This window comes from Nomascus leucogenys, chromosome 4 (genome assembly GCF_006542625.1).
Source record: "Nomascus leucogenys isolate Asia chromosome 4, Asia_NLE_v1, whole genome shotgun sequence".
Lineage (NCBI taxonomy): Eukaryota > Metazoa > Chordata > Mammalia > Primates > Hylobatidae > Nomascus > Nomascus leucogenys.
In genome coordinates this window covers 72,575,464-72,589,207 of record NC_044384.1, presented here as the reverse complement: position 1 = coordinate 72,589,207, position 13,744 = coordinate 72,575,464, and the positions used below count along the sequence as shown (strand labels likewise).

At 48.2% G+C, this 13,744-nt stretch overlaps 1 protein-coding gene across 4 annotated transcripts in view; it reads right to left on the bottom strand.

Annotated features, from left to right (window-relative positions):
* The window catches only part of LDLRAD4 (low density lipoprotein receptor class A domain containing 4), a 444,661-nt gene that overhangs the window by 370,863 nt on the left and 60,054 nt on the right, over positions 1-13,744 (bottom strand). For 3 of the 4 annotated variants that reach the window (XM_030810809.1, XM_030810810.1, XM_030810811.1), the window contains exon 2: positions 7,536-7,619. The gene's annotated coding sequence lies outside the window, so the exon portion shown is untranslated. Of the gene's footprint in view, positions 1-7,535; positions 7,620-13,744 lie in introns of those variants that run through there. The other variant, XM_030810812.1, reaches the window with a different exon arrangement.

Below are 13,744 nucleotides of genomic sequence, written 5' to 3'. Positions count from 1 at the left end.
CCCCAACAAACCAGATCCCAGGAGAAAAAGAGGGAAACTATTAAAGTGTCAGGCTAAGCAGACAGACCCCAGACCCCTTGTGCACAGCGGGACCCTCTCCCAAGCACTGAGCTCACTAAGCTAACCCAGCATCGCCACGATGCCTCCTGCAGGAAGCATGCTGACTCTAAAATACTATATGAAGTTCAAGAAGAAACCCTGCAAAGGAAAAGCCCAGCGGACACCTCCAATGGCCCCCATGTTAAGTTACACAATTGACAACAGAATCCTGTCCCCTGACTGTCCTCAGCAAGCCTGTCCATGTCACCCTCTGCCCACTCATGACACCTCCAATCTGACCATTGCTGAAGTGACTGCCCCAAGCCAAATGAACCACACACCTCGCGCTCCACTGCAAGCGCTCTTAACCTTTTCTGGAGGTCAAAACCCTCCTGGGAATCCTATCAAAGCCTTGGCATTCTCCCCAGGAACTGGCAACATTTCAAAGAATTCACAGATGCCCCTGGACCCCTAGGGCTTACAAACACTGTCCCAGTGCCTGTCTCCTTCACATTTTCCTTCTGTACTGCACTTGAGAGGGACGCTGCAACCTCCCTCCATTTGTAAGAACTATATAACTCTAACAAATTTCAAGAATCCCTCAGGACTCTCTTTGAAACGGCAGCCCACACCCCCCACCAATGTCAGGACGTCAAGGGGAGGTCGTCTCACATCGGCTTGAGAGGCACAGCCCGTCCGACACGCCACATCCCCAAAGGACGCACCTCCCTGCAACTGCCCTCACAGATGCACTGATGTGACTTATGGGGACTGCTGCGATGCAGTCTGTTAACACTGGCACCAGCTGCCACGGGCGAGTCATCTCAGGAACCTGACCTTGGCAAAGCGTGTTTCACACTCGAGCACAGTTCATCCGGGTGGCCTCGAGCAGGGGCAGGAAGGCGGAAAACAGGGAGGTGTCGGGGTGCACTGCCCCCGAAACTGCACCACAGGAGTCACCTCACCCACACAGGGAGACCAAACCCTCAAAGCCAAATTTTCAAGCTGCTGCTGAGAATCCCATAAAAAGCAATGCTATTTCTAACCTCCCGCACCACGGAAAAATACACACGCCACCAAGCAACCCAGAATCTGAGGGTTTATTTTTACATCTTTTCCCCACATCCCCCACCCTGGCCTCCCCCACAAAATTTTAGGTGGAAAATTTGCTAGCTTTTTAGCAGTTTGACAATGCCGTGCTAGGCATGAACTGACGGAGCTGCTAGCACATTTGAGTTTAAAGCAAAGCATCAAAGTATTTATCCCATATGACTCCACAGGTCTGCTTGATGAGAAATTAATACACTCTAATCACAGAAAGACAGAATCCAACAAGCAGGCGGAGACGAGGCCCAGGTCCCAGGCCATGGGCAGAAGTGGCAGAGGTGACAAGTTTCTCTTTCCCACCTCTGAAAGTGGTGTTCCCACCACGGGCCTTTCTTCCTGCAGGCTGGCATTCTCTAATCCAAACTATAAACAAGGGCAATCGGCACCCCTGATGCCCTTGCTGCGTTTCTGATTTTCTCAATGCCATTCTTAACCTTTGATTTGGTTTGGCTGTGTCGCCACCCAAATCTCAACTTGAATTGTATCTCCCAGAATTCCCACATGTCGTGGGAGGGACCCAGGGGAAGGTAACTGAATTATGAGGGCCTTTCCCATGCCATTCTCATGATAGTGAATTAGTCTCACGAGATCTGATGGGTTTGTTTCTGCTTTTGCTTCTTCCTCATTGTCTCTTGCTGCCGCCATGCAAGAAGTGCCTTTTGCCCTCAGCCATGATTCTGAGGCCTCCCCAGCCATGTGGAATCATAAGTCCAATTAAACCTCTTTTCTTCCCAGTCTCAGGTATGTCTTTATCAGCAGGGTGAATATGGTCTAACACAGTAAACTGATATCAGTAGAGTGGAGCATTGCTGAAAAGATACTCGAAAATGTGAAAGTGATTTTGGAACTGGGTAACAGGCAGAAATCGGATCAGTTTGAAGGGCTCAGAAGAAGACAGGAAAATGTAGGAAAGTTTGAAACCTCCTAGAGACTTGTTAAATGGCTTTGCCCAAAATGCTGATAGCGATAAGGACAATAAAATCCAGGCTGAGGTGGTCTCAGACGGAGATGAGGAACTTGTTGGGAACTGGAGCAAAATTGACTCTTGCTATGTTTTAGCAAAGAGACTGGCAACATTTTGCCCCTGCCCTAGAGATTTGTGGAACTTTGAACTTGAGAGAGATGATTCAGGGTATCTGGTGGAAGAAATTTCTAAGCAGCAAAGCATCCAAAGGTGACTTGGGTGCTGTTAAAGGCATTCAGTTTTATAAGGGAAGCAGAGCATAAAAGTTTGTAAAATTTGCAGGCTGACTATGCAATAGAAAAGAAAAATCCATTTTCTGAGGAGAAATTCAAGCTGGCTGCAGAAATGTGCATAAATAGCAAGAAGCCTAATGTTAATCTCCAAGACCATGGGGAAAATGTCTCCAGGCCTTGTCAGAGACCTTCACAGCAGCCCCTCCCATCACAGGCCCAGAGGCACAGAAAGAAAAAGTGGTTTTGTGGGCTGGGCCCAGGGTCCCCGTGCTGTATGCAACCTAGGGACTTGGTGCCCTGTGTCCCAGCCACACCAGAAGTGGCTGAAAGGGGGCAACATACAGTTCAGGCTGTGACTTCAGAGGGTGGAAGCCCTAAGCCTTGGCAGCTTCCACATGGTGTTGAGCCTGCGGGTACACAGAAGTCAAGAATTGAGGTTTGGGAACCTCCGCCTAGATTTCAGAAGATGTATGGAAATGCCTAGATGCCCAGGCAAAAGTTTGCTGCAGGGGCGGGGCCCTCATGGAGAACTTCTGCTAGGGTAGTGCAGAAGGGAAATGGGGGGTAGGAGCCCCTACACAGAGTCCCTACTGGGGCATGGCCTAGTGGAGCTGGGAGAAGAGGGCCACCAACCTCCAGACCCCAGAATGGTAGATCCACAGACAGCCTGTACCGTGTGCCTGGAAAAGACACAGACACTCAACACCAGCCTGTGCAAGCAGCCAGGAGGAAGCCTGTACCCTGCAAAGCCACAGGGGTGGAGCTGCCCAAGGCCACGGGAACCCACCTCTTGCATCAGTGTGACACAGATGTGAGACCTGGACTCAAAGGAGATCATTTTGGAGCTTTAAAATCTGACTGCCTCTCTGGATTTTGGACTTGCACAGGCCCTGTAGCCCCTTTGTTTTGGTCAATTTCTCCTATTTGGAACAACTGTATTTACCCAATACCTGTACCCTTATTGTAACTAGGAAGTAACTAGCTTGCTTTTGATTTTACAGGCTCACAGGCAGAAGGGACTCGCCTTATCTCAAATGAGACTTTGGACTATGGACTTCTGGGTTAATGCTGAAATGAGTTAAGACTTTGGGGGACTATTCGGAAGGCAAGATTGGTTTTGAAATGTGGGGATGTGAGATTTGGACGGGGCAGGGGCAGGATGATAGAGTTTGGCTGTGTCCCCACCCAAATCTCAACTTGACTTGTCTCTCCCAGAATTCCCATGTATGGGAGGGACCCAGGGGAAGGTAGTTGAATCATGGAGGCTCGTCTTTCCCATGCTATTCTCATGATAGTGAATAAGTCTCACGAGATATGATGGGCTTATCAGGGGTTTCCACTTTTGCTTCTTCCTCATTCTCTCTTGCTGCCACCATGTAAGAAGTGCCTTTCACCTCCCGTCATAATTCTGAGGCCTCCCCAGCCACGTGAAACTGTTAGGTCCAATTAAACCTCCTTTTCTTCCCAGTCTCAGATATATCTCTATCAGCAGCGTGAATCCGGACTAATACAACCCTAAAGTTGAAGAATCGGGGACAATGGTGAGATGGAGCTTCAGACTCCAGGCCCCTGATGCTGGGTAGACAGAGGCCCGGGAGGAGACAGGAGGTAAGAGGAGACATGGGAGACACAGAGAAGGGTCCCAAATAAGGCTGAAGAACTCAGAAACTCTTTCAGAAGCCGAGGGAGACCCCTGAACTAGAACCCCCAAACCTGGGATCCCTCCCAGGATCCCTGCACTGGCCACCTTGGTGTCACTTCCCTGATAGCAACCTGAAAGGCCAGCAGAGGCTCTGATCCACAGCTTCCCCACTGCCCATGCAGGTGGGAAACCTCAGGGCATTCTCTGCAGGAACCACCTTCAAGGCTGAGTTTCAGTCCTCCTCAAGTTAGGAGCTCCCAGCATAAGATGGTCATTCACATGACAATTCCAATTGTCTTTTGTGGGTTTTTTGGGGTTTTTTTTTTTGAGGTGGTGTGGGGGGCGGGATTGGAGACAGGATCTCGCTGTACTGCCCAGGCTAGAGTGCAGTGGCATGATCATAGTTCACTGCAGCCTCAAACTCCTAGGCTCAAGTGATCCTCCCACCTCAGCCTCCTGAGTAGCTGGGACCACAGGCATGAGCTACCAGGCCCATATAATTTTTTTGATTTTTTAGTAGAGCTGAGGTCTCATTATGTTGCCCAGGCTGGTTTCAAATTCCTGAGCTCAAGCGATACTCCTGCCTTAGCCTCTCAAAATGCTGGGATTCCAATTCTTTTTGTTTGATAACGTTTTGACGAGTTAATCTGTTTTATTGCACAGTGCCAAAGATCACTGTAGACACACATCTGGTAAAAGTAAGCAGGACTCTATTTACCAGTGTAGACAGCAGGGACCTATATTCGAAGGTAATAATTGCTTCTCCCAGTACTATCGGTCCTCTTTGATTTTACCTTAAAAAAGTTTAAATCGATCGCAAAGATAGTTCAGGTCGGGATGCACCGCCTGGGTCTAAGGTTATTTTTTCATTGTTTCACTGTGTCTCCCCACAGGGACCACTGGTCTCACACTGGAAGACATCCACATGGTCCCTGGTCTGCACGGGTGCCTTCAGATCCCTTAAGGACCAAGAAGAAAACCAAAAGAGAGGCGGAGTTTTCTCCAGCTGCACCTTTCCAGTCTGTGCTGACAGCCAGCCAGATCTCAGTCTGAGGCTGCACTGTCTTATGCGGAGGTCAGGGAATGGTGCAGGGAGCCTGAATTAATGATTTCTTTGCCCGCACCCCAGTGGCTTTGTGCTTAGTCACATCAGCAGCACTCCCCCACTCGCTCCAGCAGGATGCCACGTGAAATTCCTTAGCAAACTTCCGTAGTCCTGAAAGAGGACAGAGAGCAGGACCTCTGCTATTTTCCTCCAATCCCCCCAGGACACGGATCACAGCAGAAAGCCAGCATTAGGGTGGAAAATAACAGCCAACATGTTGTTGAGTGACAACTGTGCATGGAATGCTGAATTAGGCATCTTCAAAGTAATTCCATGAGATAAATATTATCCCATTTAAAGATGAAAAAAGCTGAGACTCACAGAGGGTTAGGACTTGTCAGGGTAACAAAGTGAACGAAAGTTACCATGCCAGAACTCAACCCAAGGTCTTGTGGCTTCTGAGTTCCCCACACAAATGCAATATGGCAAGGGCATATGTTTTCAGATTCATCGAGGAGGGAAAAACTCAAAAGTGCATTTAATAACAACCTAAACACGGGGACCAGGCTGCATTTTAAAACCAAGTCCAAATAAATCCACTGTACAAGGAGACAGGCACATCCTGCAGTTAATGCAAAGCTCTAGGCCTCCTTGAGCCCTCCCAGGCAAGCAGACAGAGAGAAGAAGAAGGCAATACCACCTGTCCATTTTATCAGCTCTTAGGAATGTCTCACAGTCCAGCTGTGAGCTGCTTAAGGGACAAAATTTTGCAAGTAACAGAGCAAATATAAATTCCAGGACAGTCAGCTGTAAGAACCTATTTTAGAGGTGTGAAAGTTCTTACGACGCCTCGCAATCTAAGTCCGTGCTTGAAAACTGCCCATGATGATGAAGCGCCATGCAGTTCTGCAGAGACAGTGATTTCTTCTTTAGCTGCTCTGATTTTCAGGAAAAGCAACGTAGCTCTGTATTTAATTTAAAATCCACATATACCAGTACAGTCAAGACAAAGTTTTCCATTACCAATTTTGAAAGTTACTTAAACTAATTGATGAGTGAGGTAACAACCCCACATAAGGGGGAAAATCAGATACTTATGTCATTTGCAAGAATTCTTTTTACTTTTGCTGAAATGCTGTAACTCAAGTTTCAGTCTTCGGGGGCACAGTCCAGTGGTGTGTTCCGCTACCTAGTAAAATTCTACTTGAAGACAGTGCTAGTTTTTGGTGGGTCGATTCAATGGCAACTGTACTTGAGACAATAAAAGAGAAATGAAACTGCGCCCACGCCTTTGTCAGCCCTGGTAGAGAGGTGCTGCCGCCGCCCACTTCAAGCTGGCGGTGGGTGTGCCAAACGATGGAAGAAAAACGGCTCCTCCACACCCACCAAGCCAGCGAAGAGCAGGGATTTTCAAACACCGTGCTGTTCTGTCAGGTTAATAAAGGGATCGTGTGAATAACAAGCATTTCGTCAGTCACTGAACATCCACGAGGCATGCAGTCTGGGTGTTCCCTGTGAGCTCTTTCCACCCCAGCTTCCCGAGAGCCAATCGAATGGGCGTGAAATCCACTCAGGAGAGAGGAGAGAGACACACGAGCTCAGCAGTGGAGGAGCTGCCCCCACACAGAACCCAAGCGTGGTTTGCTCTCCCATGCACACTGCTTTGCACCCAACTGTAAAAAGTCCATTTACATTCCAGGGTCTGTGTGCCTCAGCAAGGAAGCACCACAAATCCTCCTGGATTCTGCAGGTGCCTCCTCTGCTGCCAACAGCAACCAGAAAGGAAAAAGCTGGGTTATGCTCTAAGAGCTTCGGGGGGGATTCCTCATCAAGTTGTCTCATTTGCCAAAAGTTTTATCGAGCTCCTGACCCTGCAGGCACTGTTCTAGGCCCTGAAGAAAAAATAAATAGAAGGAAGGAAGACAAGCGGGAGAGAAGGAGGTCCTTGCCCTCATAAGGTTTACATTCTAGAAAGGGATTTCCCATAAGCAATGAGTCCCACCACCAGGCACATTAAAAATATAGAAAAAAAATGGACCTTATATTTTATAGAATATCTTACCTTCCTGAAAATTCCCATGTATTTCTTCACTTGATGTTCTTTGACATCAAGTGAAGCCTGATAATGAGACAGAATAAGCATCACTAAAATCACAGAGGAACTGAGAAAACACGGCATCGAGAGGGGCAGGGCATCCTGAGGCCAGAGGCTGATGCTGGCATGCCAGGTAGGGGGCTCCCGGCACCTCCCAGCTCTGCCACTGACTGTCCCCCACCAGGGCTGGCTCTGAAAACACACAGGTGTCACCCAAGCTTCTACTGTGAATAGATACCCAAGCCCCAGCCGTTGACATCCAGCCCCAAAGAAGAAACACACAAATGAGGCGCACCCTTGTACAAACAAACGCAGCCAGACAGGTCCACCATCGCAGAGCAGCTCCTGCCACGACGAGCTCTGCTTCTCAGACACCATCACAAAGAACAGTCACAAGTAGTTCCACTTACCTTTTACACTATACAGAAACTGATGGGAGTTCTCAGAAATGGCCCAACAGGAGGTTTGACGTCACGAACGTAGAGCTTGAACCACTAGAAAGAAAGATGAAGAACTTCTGTGCCATTTGTTTCTTTCTGTGTGTCCCCCTCCCAAGTTTCAAAAACGGGTAAATATTTGAGAGCTGTCACGAGAAGAGGCATAAATATCAAAATGAATACAATAAAAATGCAATAATAAGCATCAAGTTATAAAGGGAAGGAAGAGAGAAGAATTACAGCACAGAATCACTAAACTGGGACAAAATCCCCCTCTGCCTCCACTCAGCCACAGGCGCACCGAGTCCTCATCTGTCAAAGGACAAACACTTGTTCCTGCAGAGGCACGGGCCTCCTCTTTGATGAGAGGCCAAATAACAGTATTCCGGTTGGACTGGTCTTCTTAAAATTCATACACACCCTAAAGGCTGCAAAAAGACCATCTTCTTTCACGACAATCCAGTCTCAAGACAACATGGGTCCACCTAAAGGCGGGCAGGCCCTATTGATTCCTCCACTGAAATACATGTCTGATTTCATGGAAGAGGCAGGCCCTCTAGCAGTGACACTGCTGGGATGGTAACGTTCGTGACTCTGCCTGCAAGGCTGTCTTTACCTGCCCGCCATCCTGTTAGGAGAGTGTCCTCCCAGCCGGTGCTTCAGATTTTGTCCATTCCATACAACCTGTCACTGGCATCCCCATCCCAACTGAGTGAGCATGCTCTGTGAGCAATGCACCATCCCAGGTGGAGAGCCAGGTATCCTTGGGTGACCGCCTTGAGCTCACAAAGTAGTTTCAGGTGAACTCAGCAAAGCTCGGCCTCAGACACCACAAGCGCCTCTCAGCACCCCGCCTGCCAGTGTGCAGGATACACTCTTGTCCAAGGGGGACTAAGCCACCATCTGTCTAGCTTGTGTGCTGCAGTTCATTCCCCAGGAGGCTCGTACCCCAAAGCGTGCTCCTGCCATATGCCACTCCTGAGTGATCAGCCCATGTAAAGACAGCCGGATAAAACACGGCTGCACCTAGCTAGAGGAGCCTGGGAGATTCCTGCGGAGCTCTACCCCAGCCAAACACCTCCTTCCCATGAGCGTTGGGAGCCTACAGACGTTCCTTTCTTCTCCTGTTTCCTGCCTGCCGAGAGATGAAAACAACCCACTGCTGATTTTCCAGATCTTAGTTTTTATTCCTCCACTGGGGCTGCTCTCACCAGTCTTCCTAGGATGCAAACGCTCAGATTTCTTGGGAACAGAAGTCCGTGAAATAACCAGAAAGGTACTGTGGTGGGCAGAATTCTAAGGTGACTCCCTCAAATTGCTCACACCCTGTACAACTCCCTCCCCTTGAGGGTAGGTGGAAGCTGTGATTGGCTTCTACCCAACCGAATACTGCGGAGAATGCTTCTCCCCACACCAGGTGACCTACATAGGATCCCAACTCTGTGACGAGGGAGCGACAGCCTCCCTTGCTGGCTTGGAGAAGCAAGCTGCCACCTCGTGATGGGGCCTGTGAAGGGCCACTTGGCAAAGCACTACAGGGGCTCCCCAGGACCTGAGAGCAGCCCTCAGCTGACAAGCAGCAAGGGAACAGGGACATCAGTCCTGCAGTTACAAGTCAATGGATTCTGCCAGCAACATGAATGAGCCTGGAGGTGGATTCTTCCCTACTCAGACCTGCAGATGGGAACACAGCCTGGCCAACACCTTGACTACAGCCTGACCAGAGAACCAGCTAAGCCATGCCTGACTTTGGAGCCATGGAAACTGTGAGATAACAAATGAGTACTGTTTTCAGCTCCTAAGTTTATACTAATTTGTTACACAGCAACAGAAAAGTGACAAATGTAACTTAGTAATTAGGCCAGGTGCGGTGGCTCATGCCTATAATTCCCGTACTTTGGGAGGCCGAGGCGGGTGGATTAGGATGCCAGGAATTCAAGACCAGCCTGGCCAACACAGTGAAACCCCATCTTTACCAAGAAATACAAAAATTAGCTGAGCGTGGTGGTGCACACCTGTAGTTCCAGCTACTCGGGAGGCTGAGGCATGAGAACCACTTGAACCCAGGAGGCTGAGATTGCAGTGAGCCAAGATTGACCCACTGCACTCCAGCATGGGTGACAGAATAAGACCCTATCTCAAAATAAATAAATAAATAAAATAACTCAGTAATTAAATATGGGGTACATAATATAAAGCGTATATGCATATACTAAATGCATACACAACTGTATATTAGAGCAGGCCTCTGTCCTGCCTCATCTACCAAAAGTGGAAATTCATTCTCCTACTCAACTTTGAGCTCCTTGTGGGCAAAAACCACATCCCCGTCATCCTGGCATCCCTAACACTTTGCAGAGTATGTGGCACATGGGAGGCCTTTAACATTTGTTTTTTTTTTTTATTCTTAATTTTTGTGTGCACATAGTAAGTATATGTATTTATAGGGTACATGAGATGTTTTGATACAGGCATATAATATGAAATAAGCAAATCACGCAGAATGGGGTGTCCATCCCGTTAAGCATTTATCCTTTGAGTTACAAACAATCCAATTACACTCTTTAATTTTAAAATATACAATTAAGTTATTATTGACTACAGTCACCTTGTTGTGCTATTAAAATTTTTTTAAATGACCCAAAGTAATAGAATTATGATTTGTCAATGTCTAGTCACAAAAAGGCCTAGCAACCGAACTTATTCAAGCCTTCAGAGCAGAGCCCATAGCTTTGAATTTCAAAATAGATTGAAGATATTTGGCTTCATGTTCTACCCCGAAAAAATGAACACACAACTTCTCCAGCACTGATTTCATTTTACCAGTGAAGCTGAGTCAGTGCTTAAAATGTCACTCAGTAGTTATTACTTTTGTCAAATATCCTTGCCACTTCTCTGGCATCTAGCTATCTACAGTTCAAGGTTAAAAACAAAAAATTCCCTAAGACAATTTCCAAAGTAAGAATTTGTGACTCATTTTTAATTTTCCATTAGTATCAATAAATCTTTCCTTCCCAACTAAAGTGACAAAACCTGTATGGGTCAAATGACCATGCTCTAATTCTAAAACAAAATGCCAATCCAATTTCCTGGCAACCTGTTTCACAATTTCTTTTGGATTTTTTTTTTTTTTGAAACAGGGTCTTGCTATGGTATCCAGACTACAGTGCAGTGGCTGCTCACAGGCACAATCATAGCTCACTGCAGCCTCAAACTCCTGGACTCAAATGATCCTCCTGCCTCAGCCTCCCCGGTAGCTAGGACTACATGTGCACACCACCGTGCCCGGCTCTTTAAGATATTCTGTTTTTAAACTGATGATTTTTAACTATTTTAAGCAAGACTTTAAGCTCTGTTGAAAATAATTCAACACATACACAGTTCCTGCTACCCAACATTGTGTCTATTTTACATTCCAAAAGGACTACTTTTAATAACAGTGATATTTGAAAATATTTAAATCAATACAATTACTTAAAAACAGTACAAAAGAAAAACTTTATTCATTACAGAAACCTGTCACACTCCCCTGAAATCTATATTCAGGACTATATGATATATTCCCACTTCTCCATCAATCACTCAGCAAACGTGATCATCATCTCCACACTTTCTCCCTCATGCTTAGCCTCGCAGGCAGCAGGATTCTCACACCCAAGCCAAGAAAAACTAAAAACAGCAGTTCCATGACACGAGGCAGAGAACTGCAACAAACTCACCTCTTCCTTTCAGCATAACTTTAACTCTCTAGCTGTGAAAACAGCCACTGACCTGCTGCTCGGCATCCCCTGTGTAGGGGCCAGCAGGGAACTGGAGGGGTCACTGACCGACCCCTCCCCAGGTCCAGCCAAGAGATCAACAGCTCCAGGTCACAGCACAAAGACAGACCTGACGCCCCATCCAGGCCTCCTCCCTCTGTTCTAGTAAACACAGGCTTTTTCCATAACCTCACCAAACACAACTCAACATCAAGCCCAGGCCTCCAAGAAAGAAGGCTGAGCAGAAACACTAAGCCTCCCCCAAGCAAATCAAGCCTTCAGAAGAAAGGTTCATTCAAGAGGAAGCCACCGAAGAGCGCCAGCAAGCACAGCCGCTCGCTGAGGAGAGAAGAGAAGGCACTGGCTGAGCTCCTCACACGCCACACCCTGTGGCACCAGGCATCGGGGCATCCACACGTGGGTTTCCAACAGCATGGTCCTGTGGGGCTGCCGATCTCACTAACCCCAAACCACCTCCTGAATGACATGTCCCAGACATGGCTGTGAACCACGGGCCCCTAAGAAGCAGAGCAAGAAGAGGCAGAGTGGGTGGAACTCCTGAAAAGTGGCAGGTAGTACCACCCTTGCACCAGGACAGGACTGCATGAGGGGCTGGAGGATGGAAAACCCCAAAGGAAAGCAGGCACGCTTATTCTTAATCTTTACAGTGTTCTCACTCTCTCTTTAAGGTAAAGGAAGATGGGAAATTTGTTTGGGCAAAAGTTGAAGAGAAGCCTGGCCACAGGCTTCTGGCCTTTCTGCGGAGCAGGACTCACTCCAGCTGGTGGCTGGGTCCTGGGAAGCAGAGCCATTTAAAACACAAGGGGCTGGGTCCTGGGAAGCAGAGCCATTTAAAACACAACGGGCTGGGTCCGGCAGCTCACACCTGGAATTCCAGCACTTTGAGAGGCCAAGGTGGGAGGGCAGCTTAAGTGCAAGACAAGCCTGAGCAATATAGCAAGATCCCGTCTCTATAAAAAAGAAAATATTAGCCGGATGTGGTGGTGCGCGCCTGTAGTCCTATCTGCTCGGGAAGCTGAGGCGGGAGGATCTCTTGAGCCCAGGAGTTTGAGGCTGCAGTGAACTATGATCACACCACTGCACTCCAGCCTGGGCAACAGGGTGAGACCCTGTCTCAAAAACAAATAAATTAAACACAAGGAGGCCCAGAGACAGAGTGAAGAGCCATCTCAGGAAAATCGTAACGGGACAGAAAACACACAGAGCAGCTGGTGACATATGAAATAGAAAAGAAAGGCACCCTTCCCAAAACCAACCTTGCTTTATGATGCTTTTTTCGGAAACATTGCAGATGGACCCACCCCATCACCACAGATGCAGTAACCCACCTGATTTTTACATCAGGGACAGTTTCACATCATAAAATGCACGTGCGCATTCATTCATGCATTCAACCTGTAAATGCCACATCGTTTTTGTTTTGACAATTTTCTAACATCTTTACTAGCTGATGCACCACAGCTCCCTAGCTTCTCTCTCTCACACAGGGCTGCATTATTCTGAGTAAATTGAAGCCGAGATATACCGACCATAGGTGTGTCTTTCCTGGGGCCTCACCAGCCAGCACCAGGAATCTGCACTCACTGAGTCTGGCCTCAGTGAAGAGCCAGCGGTCATGGTAACCCCAGTCAAGAGCAGCAGGAGGTCTCCCACTGTCCCTGAAGTGTCCCAGCCAGGTCTACAAGGCTGCCATGCAGAGTGACCATGCACTGGCCATGGCTCCTGCAGGCTGCATAATGCCTCTGTCCCCGCAGCAGCCTAAAGCATGACCGCCTGTGTCCTAACAAAGCTGCAGCAAGCATTTCATCAGCGCCTTTCAGACTCGAGGAACACACATAGAGCACGCAGCATGGGGCATGGGGTGATACCCAGGGACGTGTATCATGTGGCATGGGGTGATACCCAGGGACACTAACTCGGCCAGGAGGAGCGAGACGGAGGCGAAAGCCAGGCGCTGTCTGGCAGCTGTCTCGCTGCATTTGTGTTTTCTTCTCCCCAAATAGAAATGAAAGTCTCTTCAAAGCAGATGCAACAGTAAAGTGGTCCAATTTTGCTTGCCGGGAACAAATGAGGAATGGCGATGGCCACCCAGCAAGTTCCCTCTTCTGGAGCACAGAGCACCAACTCCAGCCATTGCCGGGGCACAGTTCAAGTACCCAGTCTCTTCAAAGACCTGAGCCCTATGACAACCCTCTAGGGGATTTCTACCTGGACCAAGGCAACCCAGGCTCCACGCAGCTGCCACACACAGATTAGGAGCATCCCTCAAAGTCAGCACTGAGGGGCAGGTGTGGTGGCTCACGCCTGTAATCCCAGCACTTTGGGAGGCTGAGGCGGGTGGATCACGAGGTCAAGAGATCGAGACCATCCTGGCCAACACGGTGAAACCCCATCTCTACTAAA